This window comes from Rissa tridactyla, chromosome 12 (genome assembly GCF_028500815.1).
Source record: "Rissa tridactyla isolate bRisTri1 chromosome 12, bRisTri1.patW.cur.20221130, whole genome shotgun sequence".
NCBI classification, from domain to species: Eukaryota; Metazoa; Chordata; class Aves; order Charadriiformes; family Laridae; genus Rissa; species Rissa tridactyla.
This window is the reverse complement of record NC_071477.1, coordinates 8,936,134-8,948,833: the sequence shown is the minus strand read 5'-3', so window position 1 is coordinate 8,948,833 and position 12,700 is coordinate 8,936,134. Positions and strand designations below refer to the sequence as shown.

At 44.6% G+C, this 12,700-nt stretch overlaps 1 protein-coding gene across 2 annotated transcripts in view; it reads left to right on the top strand.

Annotated features, from left to right (window-relative positions):
- Positions 1-12,700, top strand: part of PARD6B (par-6 family cell polarity regulator beta) — a 72,053-nt gene that overhangs the window by 23,245 nt on the left and 36,108 nt on the right. The window contains exons 4-5 of one of the 2 annotated variants that reach the window (XM_054218943.1): positions 8,047-8,235; positions 9,670-9,765. The gene's annotated coding sequence lies outside the window, so the exon portion shown is untranslated. Of the gene's footprint in view, positions 1-8,046; positions 8,236-9,669; positions 9,766-12,700 lie in introns of those variants that run through there. The other variant, XM_054218944.1, reaches the window with a different exon arrangement.

Here is a 12,700-nt window from a genome sequence, read left to right as displayed (position 1 = left end):
TTATACTGAGAAACTGTTAGGATAGTGAGGACAGAAGGGTTATCCCAACCTTACAGCTGAGAGAGGCAGAGGTCATGAAGCCACTTGGTCATAGGAACAGAAATACAATGTGTGATCTGTTCCTTTTAGCACTGTTTTCTCTTGAGAGGCTTCCTCCACAGTAAATAATTGATGCCAGTGCTAAAGCTCACATGGATGGCATAGTCTATATGAAATAATCAGGAGGAATCTTAATACTTTTAAAGCACCTAAAGTACTCCCCCTGGCTCCTTGTGTTTCTTCTAAGCATACCTCTTCACACTCTTCCTATGATAGATAACTTAGTTTTGTAACAGTTAATCTGTGATATACAAGAAGTTAGGAATATTTCATTCTGATCTGTTAAAGCTTCCCAAACACGCTTTCCAAATCTCACTGAAGTTTTATTGCGTGCATCTTTCCCTGATAGAAACACTTCTTTCAAAGATACCGAATACAAACCCTTGGGGTCTACAGCATAAATGGTACCTGAGTGGCTGAGCAGAGAACAGGTCTGTGCTGTTAACTCTGCAAATCCATGGCAAAGCGGCTGCCCAGATCCGGAGAGCTTCAATTGAAATGAGAAATGAAGTGCCCGGAGATGCAATGTGCTTCTCCTCTATGCAGTGCTGGTCAGTGGAAGATCAGGTTTTGCAAATACTTTACAATCTTTTAGCTAAGATGTTTTTAGTCACCACAAGTGTAGCATAGAAGGGTCTGTCTGGTGCTATTTTCAGGGCGACAGAGACTAGATTCAGCTCACCGTGTCTGTCCCTATTCTTGACAAAAGGTTTGGGGAAACACTGCAACCTTTTAGCTCTTTCTTCTGTTGCTTCAAGTACCTCTTCAAGCTAGGCCGCTTTGATCTCAGCAAACCACAGACTATAAACTCAGCATTTTCTTATGAATGCTAAACTGAACTTTAATTCCTCCTGTTATTCAGCAATAATTTGGTCTTCTCCAAAGCCAAGAAAAGCTTTGGATGACAGTGCAGGCCTGTTGTGGCCTTCTGCTCTGCAAGCACTCAAAAGTAGTTTTATATAGTATAAAAACCTAAAATTAGATAATGTCTCAAACTGATCAGTTGAAAATACTGCATATTGCTTTATGTCCCTGGCACTACAGAGACCCCTTGACCCTAGTATGAGTCTTCAGTACAAGATGTGTGGGCCAAACTTCTTTCGAGGGCAGGCTGCTTGTGACCTCTTCCAACTGAGAACAACACTGTTATTGAGAAGAAACATGCTGTTATTGAGAAATCCTCCCCCTCTTCTATCCACCAGCCCTTGACTGATCATTGGTTATCAAGTAGGTCCTGTTTCCTGCTTAGAGGAGGAAGAACAATGAACAAACTGAGAACAGATGGTTATTTTTATCTCGACACTGATTGCTGTCTTGATCATCTGTCCCTCTCTAAAATATTGCTTTCATTTAAGAGGGTGTTTTAAAGGAGCCTAATGCAAGGAAGAGCATCTTCTGTAGTCTCTCTAACTGCAGGCTTCCCCAGGGAGAAGGACAGGGTCTTTTTGTGATTTAGGCACTGTGTCACGAGTTCTGCTCTGCCTCTTATAAAACTGAATGTCTCTAACCTCAAGTCATTTAAATACTTTCCTTGCAAACAGGGCGTAGAGAAATTCTGAGCACCTTAAAGCTGCATTTTCAGCAGCAGCCAAAAATAGAGATCGGCTCTAGTGCATCTATCTGATCATTGAATATCTGAGCCTCTGTCCTATAGGCTGCGGTACAGGCTCGTTCAAGCAAAACGCTATTAAAAAACCCTTGATTTTAAGAGTGGTAAATGGGAGAGGAAGCTTTGTGCTGGGGGTGCGCTTTTCCGTGGGCGAGAAGGAGAATTTTGGTGACTTTTAAACGAGAATAAGCCTTGGGCCCTTGTCTCTTTGAAGAGACCCTTATGGCTGGAGGGAGAGAGGGGCTAACGCCGCTCGGGGACGCGGGGGGCAGCCCCGCTGCCGTGTCGCTAGGTGGCGGGCGGGGAGCGCGGAGGCGGCGGGCCCGGGCGAGGGGAGGAGCGGCGGCCGGGGGCGGAGCGGCGACGGCGGCGGCTGCCATCGGCTCAGCCGGGGACCGGCGGCGAGCTGAAGGTGATGCTGCGGCCGGAGGAGCCGCCGCAGCCCCGGGCGGGGGCGGCGGTGAGGAGAGCGGGGCCGGGCGCCTGGCCCCGCCGCCCGGGGAGGAGGTAGGAGCGGGGGAGGGTGCGCCGAGCGGGGGCTGCCCCGGCCCGGGGGCGGTCCGTCAGCCGGGGAGCGAGGGGCGGGCTCGGCGGCGCCCAGCTGTAACGGCCCGACGGGACGGCTGAGGCGGGGGAGGCTGCGGGGGCGGGCGACGGCCTCGGCCCGGCCCCCCGCCGGGCCGGGGGGTCCCTGAGGGCCGGGGGCGGCTCGGCCCCCGGGCCGGGAACGGACGCCGTGGGGGCGGTAACGGAGGCTGCCGGGTGCCCGCTTGCCCCGGCCGATGCGCCGGCAGCCCTCGGGCTCTCCATGGTCGGGAGCATCGGGGGCTTCTGCCCCTCTTCCCCTCGGCGGGGTGTGCCAGGAGCTCCCCTCCCGCCCGCCTGCGCCGCTCCCGAGGCTTGTCTCGGTTCCGGGGACAGCGGGGTCTCTGCGTTCCCTCTGGCTGAGGGGGGCCCAGTCTTCGGGTCTCCCGTCTCTGGGATGCGGTGTTGGATAAAGTTGAGCTACTGCTGAGCTCCTGAATAGCTGAATAAGTGTTTCTGTGCTTCCTTTTTTTAAAAAAAATGACTATGGCTGTGGCTGTTATTTGTTCTGTGGAAACACAGAACTCTGTTATTTGTTCTTTTGTTATTTACTCTGTTATTTGTTCTTGTGGAAACCAAGTTTGCCGTTGGCGGTAAGGTCAGGCTCAGAGCACTGATGTGGGAGGTGTCCCTGCCTATGGCAGGGGGAGTGGTACTAGATAATCTTTAAGGTCCCTTCCAACTTAAATCCCTAAACCATTCCATGATTAAGTGGAATGATGCTTAGCGGGGGGATCTCAGGTGCGGTTAGTTACCCGAATCTAGGTGTTTAGCTCAATCAGGAGGGTGACAGTGGTGATTTTGCATAGCACTGTCACCATCCTGGTAATGGATAGGGGACGCTTTAGATCCCTGATGGCAAAGAGGGAGGTTTTGAAGATGCACTTTGTAGGTTAAGACACTCCCCCACCCACTCTCAAAGAAGAGAGGAAGGCTACAAAAACAGAAATAGAGAGCACTTGGGAGCATCCCCCTTTCTGACCTGTAGGTAGCTCCTACCCCACCTGAGCCTGGTGGAGATGTAAAGTGAATAATGTTCTCTTTGGGCAGATTATTTAGATTTTTCTCTTCTCAAGATAAAAGACAATCCTAAACCAGTCTTTAAAACGGCTTCCCCTCACCTCCTTCCTTCATTTTCGCAGTTGAACATTGATGTGACTTATTTTTGTCTCCAAGAAAAAAAAAAAAAACAAACAAAGCGGGAAATCTTGTTCAGTTTTACTATTCAGAGAATATTTTTTTCTATATCTGTCTCCTGACATCATCGCTCCCATCAATTTTATCTCTCCATATATGGTTATCTATGATTTGCAATAAGTCAGACCACTTAAAGATCCCAAGATTTGGATGTGTTTTATTTTTCCGTTCAGCATTTTCAAGGAGATGATATAATGCTTAGTCCATGAAAACCACGTAATTTTCATGTGGTTAAACCACTGACAGCTTCTGTCTTAGTTCTGAATTAAGATCTACTTTATTAGTCATCTACACATCTGTAGTGGGCCAGAAACAAGTATTGTTGAGGCTATTAAGAATTACAAAAATGAATTTTCAAGCTTGATTAAGATGACATTGCAAAGTGAACCGCTTGGTGGGGAATAAGTATTCATTGAAGTATTAGTTCATGTCAGCTGTATTCTATTGGCTTTATCAAGTGCCACTTATACTGGTGTTAAATAAGAAATCAAGCCCTGCCAATTAATAAAACAAGTGTCCTGTATCATGTTGTATGGCGGACTGTGTATTTTTATAGCAGCATGCCAAGTCTGTCAGTTCTTACAAGGAAGACAGAAACAACTTGTGTTCTTTGTTACTTGCAAGTCATTCTGTTTCCTTCAGGCATTTTCAGCTGAAATTAAACACTTGTTTTAATACTGATCTCTCTTGATTCTTGCACATATTGGTAGCTTGCTCAAAGCAGGGATATAATTTAGGTATTTCTCTACTCGGGGATTAATCATAGCTTTTGTGGAATGTTCTTAAGTGTCTCTTCCTGTGGGCCCTGTCTTGCTAGCTCAGCTCTGTCACATACCATGGTGTTGTGGAAATCAGAACGAGGCCTTTCGGTTCCTTTTCACAAAGACTTGCCTTAGTTTTCCTTTTTTTTTTTTTTTTTTAATTTTGTGATTAGCAATAACAATTTCCTCTAACATGTAACTCCTAATTTTCATTATGATTTTTAATTTTGTGTAGCAGTTGTAGCAAATGAGACTATGACAATGATGAATGCAAAATAAGATCTTCCAGTAGAAGATTTTGCTAAGTGAAAGCTTTCAAGCATATGCTGGATGACGTATTTGCCTGATTTGAATGTATCCTGCAAATAGCCACGAAGGGCTTTATTTTTACTATTGAAATACACTTGCCATTCTGCTCTTTTTCTTTCCCCTTATACACTGATTGCTTTCCCTTTGTAGGGTTTTTTCAGTATTCTGAAGCTGGCATAGGAGGACATCGTACTGAAGAACCTGTTAATTTTCAGCAATATTGAAATGTTCCTGCTGGAGTCTCTAATGCTATAAAAAGCTGTGTGGTTTTCTGGTTTGGCTATTTTTGAAGTTTTTTATGCCTACCTTTTCATCTTAATGACACACTAGGAGAGCACTTCAAGCTCCGACAAAGGCAGCTTAACTTTTTGAGTGAAAGCGGAAGGCTTTTTGGAAAACTTTGTAGAAGAGATTTAGTGCTGAATTTTCTTCTTTCGTGTTCCTTAATGAAGTGTGATATTAGAACACTATATTCATATCTTATGGGCCTGAAGAGCTGATGATATAAAATACCTGACCCAAATCTTTTTATCAAGGAGTGAATTTGGTATAAAAAAAAAATACTTGGGAAAAGCAGGTAAATTGTTATAAGGTTGAACGTGAGCATAATGCTGAGGCAAAATGAAAGAAGACGGGAGGAGTTACAAAAGCTTATCTTATCTTGGGCTTGGAGTAAAGAGGAGGAGATTGCTGTTGAGAAAACAAAGACGTTTAAGGGGAGGTACCGAGAAAGGGATATTACTATGGGTACAGTATATACTACGCTAAATAAAGTCTGAAAGGAAAGCTAACCTTGCTAGACTGCATAATTTTTCCCTAAGTTACAAAATGAAGTAGTGGTTTTAATTTTTTTTTTCTTTCCATAAATAAACAGGAGAATCAACTGTGGATATATGGGAACATTAAAATGCCATCTGGAAGTGGTGCTGCTGTGCCTTTGGCTAAGGTTTCATGATAAGTTAACACTGCTATCAAAAGATCCAACGTGTCTCTTCCCCTCGCTACCTGTTTTCTTTGTCAGTGCTAGCCTTAGCGTGGCTGGGCCATGACTTGAAGAACTGATCTGAAATAAAATTATATGGCAAAGAAATTAATGGCTAGTTTTCAACTCAGTATGTTTTCCTGATTCATTCCACTGTGAATGTCTGTCCTCTCACACGCAAAAGGTTGGCTTTAGGGGCATAAGTGAGTGATGGAAAAGGGTAGACTACTTTTACTGCCAATGCCAGCTTATATAATTTTAAAGTGATTGTGAAATTAGTCTTAACTAAGAAACACTTGTCACCCTGTATTTTCATCATTACTTTGAAATGTGTTCAGTGGGGTTTATTTCAGATCTTAATGATAAATACACAGTGAGTTCTATAATCACTTGGAGGAGCTTGTATGGTCTGTTTAGTAAGTAATTACAGCTGATGGTAAATATGCTATTGATACTGCAATTTGCAAGAGGCCCCTCTTCACCATTTCTGAGGGTGTCTTAAATACATTGGGCCTTCAGAATGCTGTTTTTCTCTTTTGCAATTCACATGGAACTGCTAAGTCTTTGCAGTTGAGTCCTTTTTAAACATAGTATTTTGGCTTTTTTATGCCTAGTGTGCTTTTACAGTAGCATGCCTTGAAGAAATAGTGTTATGTGGTTTGTTTGTATCTATTTTCTGTTGTTTCCTTCTATTGTTGTCTTCTGTTACATTTCAGGCTATGTAACACTTTTAGAGTAAAGATTAACTGTGAATCTGTTTTGAATTAACTTATTCTCAGCGGTGTCAATAAACTTTGCTTCTCTCCTCTAACACATGCTACTCCAATGTTTGACTCTTTATGAACATTATGAATGCAAGATGCTCACGGTGGCTATTATGGTGGCTAGTAATGTCAGCCAGCTACCGGCCTGCAGCATCTGCAAGGTTAGTCACAGCAGGACAGTAACCTGGACAGTTAATGCAGCTTCTTTAAGTGGATGGTTCTTTAATGTATCATCTGTCAAATTAGTGGAATTACACCTGCTTTACAGCCATGCATTTAATGATTGCTACCATTAAGCAAAGCTGTAAGTTCAATATCAGTTTGGGCCTGTCTTTTTAAGCCAACTGTGCTCGTCCTGAACATGTGGCTTCGTTAGTGGCTTCAGGCCTGTGAAGCTGACTGTGCACAGACTTGCCAAGAAATGTCGGGAGTTTGATAGAATTGTTCTGTAGGCCATCTGATGCTTGCACCTCCCACTGAGACTGCTCTGGTGTAAAATACACTTAACAGAAAAGCTAGCAGTTATGTTTCTCTGCCTTATGACGACTTCAAGGAATCAGACTCTCAGACTCAATGTTTACAGGTTTTTCACAAATTAAATGTATTATAGTAATGCGAAATCACTGGGAACTCTTTCTTATTTGAAAAGAATGTATTTTTCTGTTGTTTAGCAGTGATCTTTCCAGACAACCTATGTGCAGTGGGAAGGAAGAGTGCTCTTTCTTTCTGAGGAGACATTAGATATGGAGATTCTGTTCCTTTATTTGAGCATGCTAAGGAGCAGCCGAAGGAAAACAACTTTTCCACACAGAAATCTTTACCTCAGATGTGGAACAGATTGTTAGGGGATGTAAACTCGTGTTAGCACCACTGAAATCCATGCATTGATTTACAGCATTTATGGATCGTTCCCATTGAACCTGTGGAGTTTAATGTGTCTTGAGGTTTCTTCTGTCCAGCTATGTACACAAAAGAGGTTGTGAAACTTGTGGCTAGGTTTTAAATCTTGTATAAGTGAGATTACAGTGTGATAGTTTATGCCACCATGAAGACTTCATGCAGAGTTTGTGAGACACAAGCGTCTTAGGAAATAACCTTAATTGGCTGACAGGTGTGGTCATTAAGCTGATGAAGATGCCAGCTGCTAACAATTTCTCTGAGACAATACATACCAGTCTTAGCTCAGTGCTGCCCTAACGTAGTTGCAGAGCTTTCAGGCCAAGTTGGGTCACATTCCTGCTACTCAGAACATCGCCTGAGCTCGTACCTGCATTCTACCATCCTATATATGCACACACGTTTCCCCTTGTGAATACAGACACTGTTTCTTCTGTGTGCTTAAGATTTTTTTTGTTGTTCTTCCCTTCCTCTTTGTGATAGCATAATTTTTCCTTTCTAGTCTTTGAATCACTGTCCTGGAAGTGAGTAGGAGTTGAGTCCGTCCCCAGCTTGCACGATTGCAGACCTAGAATAGCGTGCTCACTTGATATGGTGGGTTTGGTCTCCTGGGTTCATTGCTCCCTGGATGACTTGGATGCCTTTTCAGAACACCCTTCCTAGAGTGATGTGTTGTACTTTGTTGCCCCACTAGTAACTTCTGTTTCTCTATTGCTCCTCCTCTCTGGTTGGTTGGCAAAAGGATTTTGCCTTCCCTATTACCGTCTTCAGCGTTGGTGCAGAAGCTACCTCCAGGAATACCTCCGTACCTGAAATCATTCCCTCAAATCTGTTCTGTTGCAGGAGTTGGCTGCAAAGAGGTCTCCAGAGGCATAACACCACCTCATTTGAGCTGACAAGTTGACCCGGGCTCTGCAGAGAACGACGCCTGCTCCATTTATGTGGAACGGGTTTTATAAAGTAAAAGAGGAGTGGCATGCCAGTGACCATCTTCAGTCCACATGAAGCACAGCCTTTGGGGTGAACTTACGTGTATGCTGCTCCTAACATTTGCTTCAGTCTAAATTGAGTCTAGTATTTTCCGTTCTACCCCTTTCTGACAGAGTCTTCTTTCCTGTTCTTTCTCTTCCAGCACCCTGTCTTCTATCTAATGCCCTTCCGTGATAGCAGCTCCCTTTTGCCATATTGTTCCAGACAAGAGTGATTGTACCTGTTTTGGGAAGTGCTTGGGGACTTTTAAGAATGGCAAAAAAAAATCCTGGAGTTAGCCCGACTGTTGGATTGATAACTAGAGTTTGAATTTCAGAGGTGACTCATGTCTCCTTAATTTTATTGCCAGGTGAAAGGATAACAAACTTTATTTACGAACAAGATTATGATAAATGAAAAATGATAAAGAGGTCTGCTAAAGAAACCTTGCTCTTGTTCTGCTTTTATGATGACCATTTTAGCAAAGTAGCCCCAATGAATGGGACAACTTCCCTTTGTTTGGCTTTATTTAAAAAAAAAAAAGAGAGTTTTCATCAGGTTAATTATTTTCATTTTGGAGATTGAGATGTGATTAGAATAGGAGAATAGATTCAGGATTTTAAAAATTATTTAAATTGCAGTGCAAATGCAGGATTTGGGGTGGCCATTTAATTTTGCTGATTTCAATTTCCTGTATCTGAACTCTGATTATTCCATTTGTTTTTAAAAATACGCTCAGAATAGTAGGTGGTTTGTTCTCCTTGCAGTTGTAATTTTTTACTGAGATTTTGTGAACAACAGTCTTTAATTCTAAACTTCAGTTGGGAGTGCGAGTCTGTCCGCTCTTGTCCCCCGCGGAGGTGGCATGCGGGGCTCTTGGCTCCAGGCAGGCACTCCTGCAGCCCTTGAGTTTTTCTGGTGTTCTGGGTACGGGCTTCTTCCTGAAATGGGAAAAAAACTTCAGTAGCTGCCCAAAACTGCCCTTCTGGGCGGCTCTTGGTTCTCTTTCATAGCGATATCTCTGCTTCTTAACAGTCAGGGTGGTTTGGGGTGGGTTGGTTGGTTGTTTTTGTTTTTTTTTCTTTTAGGTATTTGCTAATGGGTTGGGGTTTGGTGGGGTTTAACCATTTTTCTGTCAGTGAATAATGTGGGCTATAACTTCAACTTTTATAAATCCCACTTTGTTGTTACACCCCAGTGCAAGCGTTAGAATAAACTTTTACGCTTCAAAACCTGAGCCAGCGGGGAACTTCTGCTGAAATACACGTTTCTGTTACGGGGTTAGCAGCCCGCGGGCAGGAATCTCCCTGTGAGACCTGGGCGGCGGGATCCCTGTGGAGGCCGATGCTGGGGAGGCCCTTCATGGCCGTGGGGGCACCTCCCGGCGCGGGGGCCACAAGGCCTCCCAGAACTGATAAATTTTACATTCCTCGCTATAATGAGCGCGGGGGAGCGCACCCGGGCCTGGCCTCTGTGACTGTTTTTTCTCCCCCTTAGGTGACATTTGCTGGAGAGGCGACGGGGGAGCTGCTGAAGCGGCCGGAGGAGCCCTGCGGGACGGCGGAGGCGGCGCGGGCCCCGATGGCGGGAAGGCGGACGGGCCTGTGTGGGGTCGGGGGAAGGCGCGGCAGGGGGGGGGGGGGGGGGGGGGGGCGGCCATCTTGGCGGGGAGGGCGGTGGCGCTGCGCGCGCAGCGGGGCGCCGCGCCCGCCAGGGGGCGCGAGGGCGCGCGCGGGGCGGGAGAGGCCCAGGTCCCCCCCTTGTCCTCTCCGTGTCCCCCCGGCCCTCCACCTCCCGTCAGACGGCGTCCTGCCCTCCCAGCTCGCTCGGCGGCGAAACGCCGGAGGTAGATCTCAGCAGAATAATCAAATAATCCATGTTTTTCCACGTCCTTCCCGTTACCTTTATTTGCGTTATGAAACCTTCCCTGAAGGCTCCTCCGGATCCCTTTGAGACAGTGGCACCACAGTGACATTCACCGGCTACAAACTGAGGCCACCAGTGATGGACAAACACCACAAGCTGGTTGTGTCCGCTAAGAGGCTATAAGAGAGAAGCTGATAATGGGTAGAATAAGTGAGTGGGGAGTACTAATTAACGATGGGGTTCCCACTGATGCGCTCTGCAACGTTCATAATGCGCCAATTATCTTGGCCATTGTCAGTGCCTAATTGTTTGGGATAAACCGTTTAGAGCCAGAGGTGTGCGTTACCGCTCAGCTTCCCCCAGGCCTCGCCGTGCGAAGCGGTGCTGTCTGAAGGCTGTGTGGGTTATGCTGCTCATGTAAAAATAATGAAGGTGATTTTTGCAGCCAACTTTTTCTTTCCTTCCTTAGGCTAAAAAAAATGTAAAATTAGGTAGAGGAACTGGTACTGCATTTTAACCCTTCACAAGTGTTCCATAGAGCGCTGGTTCCCATAGCATGGACCAACTTTACCTAGAGGGACTTACAATCGCTGATGCACAGACCACCCCACCTTCTGTTAGCACTAACCACAACATTTTTCTTCTGTCTTCAGTCATCTTGTATAATGCATGTGTCATTGGCAACTACAATGGTTGCTAATTGTATTGAACGTGCACTTCTAATGGCAAGAAGTGACCAGCCAACATCTCCTGGGGGACTTTTGCCTATGAGCTATTTTGTTGGATGGTTCTTAGGAATTGCATAGAGAAATGGAGAGGGACAGAATAAAGTGAAGCAGATCAGAAACTTACGCAGCCAGTGTTTCTTAGGCAGTTGAAAAGCTTTTTTCTTACCAGCTTCATTGCAAGCGAAAGACATTGGTGAGCTGGCCTTTTCTGCACATGGTCTTCTGTTCACAGAGCAAATGCCAGTATTGTTGATGGTTGGACTCAATGATCTGAAAGGTCCCTTCCAACCTAGACAATTCTATGATTCTGTTGCCCCCTAAGCATGTTTCCACTTTTCTGTTCATGTATCCCAGTGTTGTTTGGAGAAATGCTCTGCTTACTCTCAAGGATGGAACTCTTAAGTCATAGGCAGACTGCAAGCAGTGTGGTGTGGTCTGCAAGAACCCATTGAGAACTCAAATTGACATGTTTGACACAGTTTATTCAAAATATCAGCTAACTAATGATTATTATTATTATTTGGTTATGGGACAGTTCTTTCTTGCACCTTGGATGCGAGTTCCTCTCAAGAGAAGCGAGGCCACCATCCTTGTTCTAGGCAAATCAGTCAGCAGTATAGCCAGTTATTAATCCTTTTTTTTGATTTCTGTCAGAGGTGTCCTGTTTTGTCATTGGCATGTCTTGCTTATGGAAAAGAGATATCATTGCTTCCAGAAGGAAGTGACATAGAGTGGAAAGAAACAAAAGCTTGGTTCATCAAAGTCTCACATGGTTGGTGGGGGACTTAAAAGGAGAAATAGCTGCCTTGTGAGAATGGTTCAGTATTAGTGGCTGTTTAAGCAGTTGTTTTTCCATTCAGTTTTTGACAAAAATAGCTGTAAAGGAGCATGGGAACCTCAGAGAATGCAGTCTATTTTTTTGATCCACCTTGGCTTTTGCTTGTCAGCTTTAGATTCTCTACTATGGCACATTTAGTCAGTGCAAAATGTAGAATGCAAGAGATTGGTTTCTTGGGCCAAAAAATCCTTTGAGTTCATTCCTGAAAGGTGATGATGATTGTGTCAGTGATATGGCATCACCTGCTCAAAGCAAGTGGTTTGAATCAATAGCTCTTCACTGCTGATGGCATTCTGTCTGACTTACTAGTAAGTTCATTCACTGAATTCTTCTGTTTGGGAGCTTACGCTAAGATTTTTTGTGTACCTTACGCTTTTTCTCATCAATCAGGCACACACCTTACATTTTTGTCTCCAGTATAGGGAAAGATGGTTGGCTTGTCCAGATGGATCCAGTGAGCTTTTAAAGCTCCTGGGAGATCCCTTTTCTTGCCAACCTTTTCTATACAAAAACCACTAACCTAGTTTCAATACGCTATCTTTGCATTGCCCCTGAAAACATTTTTCCACAACCTGCAGGCTGTGAATAATTCCCTAGTATGCAGATTATTGACCTTATCTGGGAACATCAAAGCATTGCAGTCAGCGTGCTGATGCTGTGCCTTTCTATCCGGTACCTACAATGTAAGGTTCCTTTCAGCAGCACATCAAGTGGTATCTGGGAATCTCATAAATATAATGTAGTATTTGAACTGATTCCAGCTTCTGTGCCTAGCAATAATTTGGTCTTTTGTCTATGCCAACAAAAGGCAAGGGGAATCTTGCCTTTTTTCAGTCCAGCATTCAGTAAAGTATTCGCATAGGGGGATTTGGCTTTTCTCCTTTGGGTGTGCTGCTGCTTTTCACTTACAAGTACTCGATGCATACATTTGAATACTGCAATGAGGAAAAACCTGGATCCTCAGTGCTAGGAAGACAAAATGCTATTTCCAGTGTCGTACTGTTGCACCTGGCTAGGCACAGCATGGCACAGCACTTAAAGTGGACACTTGTACAGTAGGTAAGTTACAGTGACAATTTAAATACAGTCCAGCATG